We start from the raw sequence: 3739 nt of genomic DNA, 5'->3' as shown, positions 1-3739 counted from the left end.
TTAGATAACTGCAACATGACCTCCCAACTTCTATACTCAAGTAAGAAGCAAGGAACTGCAGATGCGCGGTTACCGAGGAAAGACACAAAATGCTGGATTAACTCAGTAGGACGGACAGAACATGGATAGGTGAATTTCTGGGTCAGGACCATTCTTCAGACTGATCCCAGGAGTAGGAGGAAAGAAAGCTAGTAGAGTGGAAGGGCAGGCCAAAGCATGGTAGGTCCTGTAATCCTTTGCTTGTGTTGTACTCAACATACTCGTAAAGGGTACACAAAAATGCTGGAGAAACTCAGCGGGTGCAGCAGCATCTATGGAGCGAAGGAAATAGGCAGTGTTTCGGGCCAAAACCCTTCTTCATACCCGCTGCACCCACTGAGTTTCTCCAGCATTTTTGTGTACCTTCGATTTTCCAGCATCTGCAGTTCCTTCTTAAACTCCTAAAGGGGCTGTCCCACTTGGGCGACCTAATTGGCGAGTTTAGAAGAGTTTGAAAAAATGACGTTGAAGACCTCCTTCGACTATGTAGAAGACCTCCTTCGACCTCACTCGACTATGTTGAAGAACAGCTTTGATTAGCTACGACTAACTTTGGGAAAATTGGACACCGAATAGTGGAGAGTGAAGATGATCTCCTTCGATCTCCTTCGACCTCCCTTGGACTATGATGAAGACTATCTATGACTACCTTCAACTACTTTCGACTACCCTTGATTACCTGTGACTAATATGCCAACCTACTATGACCTACTACAACCTACTTGGACTAAACCTACGAGTAAAAAAAGTATCAATTTTTTCCATGGCAAAGTTTTTTTACTCACGGGAATTTTTTATCATATTGAAAAAAATGCCGTGACCTAGCTGAGGCCTCGAGTATGCGGAGACCACTCTCGAGCATGAAGGAGACTTATGAAAACCTCCTACGACCTCGTGTCGACCATGTTGTGAGTATGGGTCAAGGGCAACTCGCCAGACCTCGCGGGTTTGGTCGCCCAAGAGGGACAGGCCCTTTAAGATGGGACAAGTAGCTACTGAGCTTCTATTTTCTTTTTCTTTCTCTGTCTAATCTCCCTTGCATGTAGTTCAACCAAGGACTACAATGCACAGAATCAAGTGGTCTGGTCAGCAATCTGGAATTAGCTTGGTTTCCTATCAGTTACTTAGCTTGGAATGAGTAGACATAACAACCAATAAGCAGCATGTACAACATGTTTTCAGCTACAAAATATGAAGACACTGGTCCTGGTCAAGATTAATTTCTATGTCCTGGGAGGATTTACATGCGTTGAAGTATTGATGTAATTTAGACAGATTTCTATGTCTCCAGAGGATTAGCTGGTGTACAGTTTGCTTAATCTGTTTATAAATTGAGTCAGAGCAAAATAAATGATCACATTGCCTGTGTGTACACCAGGGATTTAAATTGACCTGGACTAATCTCAATCATTAGACAAGCAAAGTGTTGCACAATAGGACATGTAAAAGTTAACCTTCAGCTATTGGTACTATGTGATTCACCAAATCTACACATTCTTTAATCCAAAACTGAAAAATTGAGTAAACGCTCAGATTGTTGAGAACAAACCAGACTGTAAACGTTGACACAGATATGGAGCACTGTAGAACATAATTGGTGATGGAAAGCATCCAAGAGACTAAAGTTTCTCGTTCAGATCTTATTGTTCTTTTATCTTTTTGAACACAAAACCTCTTTGTTTTGTTTCACTTTGATGATTTTCACAAAAGAAACTTTAAAGTGCGATCTGAACCAATTTTCAATACTTTCAATAGACATAGGTGGGCTTGGTATCATTCCAAGCACATCTTTCTGGTCGCATTACGCTCTTTTATGGGGATGGATTTGTTACATTAATGAAAATCAGTCCTGAATAAGCTATTCTTTGAAAAATCTCATTATATTTATATTAATAATATTTTAAAGTATATATCATGCTCCTGAGTGACGCCTGATATCTATGACAGAACAATGTTTGTTGGGCTAGCTGCAGAATGCAATGCATTATGATTTAACAAAACTAGAATATTCATACTTTAGATGGACATAATTTGTCCATAACTATATAATATGTTGTTCTGTAAAGCCTATTTTATCATTAATTCCTGTGCAAATTCTAATCAAACTACCCAATCTAATAGTTCTGTAACAAATGCATTTATTGATAGAATAACAAATAATGAATAGTGGATGTGAAAGCATTGGCCAAAAATTATTTATCAATGAGTAAGTCCACAGTTGTGCAGCTTAGATGGCACCGTGGTATAGCTGGAAGAGCTTCTGCCTCACAGTGCCAGAGATCTGGGTTTGATCCTGACTTCGAGTACTGTCTGTGTTGAGATTTCCTCTGGGTGCTCCGGTTTCCTCTCCCAACCTCAGTTCATACAGGTTTTAGATTTTTAGATCTGTAAAATTGCCCCCAATGTGTAGGACTCCCTATGATGGGAAAGTGAAATAGCATAGAACTAGTGTGAATGGGTTTGCAATGATTGGCATGGACTGCATGTGCCAAAGGGGTTGTTTCTATGATATAACTCTAATTGTAGGACTCCCTATGATGGGAAAGTGGGATAGCATAGAACTAGTGTGAATGGGTTTGCAATGATTGGCATGGACTGCATGTGCCAAAGGGGTTGTTTCTATGATATAACTCTAATCTCTAAAACAAAACTAAGCTAGACCTCTTAAGCCACATAAATCAAATTAGTCCACTTTCTTCCTTAAGTAGATTTTTTTTTAAATCATTAAAATTCCAGGTGATGTGTTGGTCCCATGTCTTAGTGAGACATATATACTGTATGCCGAAGAAATTGTGATAGCTGCTGTCTTCTGTTGTCATCTCAGATGGGATAATGGATGGAAAAAAATCTGTGCATGGTTGATTGTCCCAGATGGTGGCTTTGTTGCGTAATCGAGGGATGTGGGTGGTTCGAGACCGGTATGATGTTGTTGCACTGGAGGTGTAATTTTCAACATACTTTCAGGAAGGTATTTATGTTGTAACATATCAGATAATTTTAGCTTAACTCACTGGAAGGGAAACTCAGCAGCTCGAATGGAATGTTACAGTATATACTCTCCACCCAGTACTAATCCCCATTATCTCCATAATTTATGTGGCATAGTGGTGCAGCTGCAGAGTTGCTGCCTTACAGCCACCAGAGACGCGGGTTTGATCCTGACTACCGGTGTTGTCTGTACGGAGTTTGTACGTTCTCCCTGTGACCGGGTATTATTTCTTCAGGTTTTACGCTTTCCTCCCACATCCCAAAGAAGTACAGGTTTGTAGGTTAATTGGCTTCTGTAAATTGCCCTAGTATGCAGGATGCGAATCTGGAATGACATAAACTAGAGTATGGGTGATCGCTGGTCGGCGTGGCCAATGAGCCTGTTTCCCCACTGTATCTCTAAACTAAACTAAACTAAAGTACCCTCAGTAGAGAGCAAAATCGTGGGAAACATCAAGGCATTAAAGTTGCATCCAATTGTAACAATGAGAGGTCCAAAATGTATTTGAAACTAATAACTGTACCTAGAAAATATTGTTTTCAGATGTTTTCATTAAAATATTAAATAATAATTTGAGGTAATTTGAAAATGCATCATCAGATTTAAGTCGATGAAAAACTCAACTGAATAAGATTGTTGCAAAAACAAACTGCAGCAAATGGTGGAAATCGGAAATAAAACCAGAAAATTGTGAAAATATTCAGCTGGTTA

Source organism: Leucoraja erinacea, chromosome 27 (genome assembly GCF_028641065.1).
Source record: "Leucoraja erinacea ecotype New England chromosome 27, Leri_hhj_1, whole genome shotgun sequence".
Classification (NCBI taxonomy): Eukaryota; Metazoa; Chordata; class Chondrichthyes; order Rajiformes; family Rajidae; genus Leucoraja; species Leucoraja erinaceus.
Note: the sequence above shows the minus strand (reverse complement) of the source record.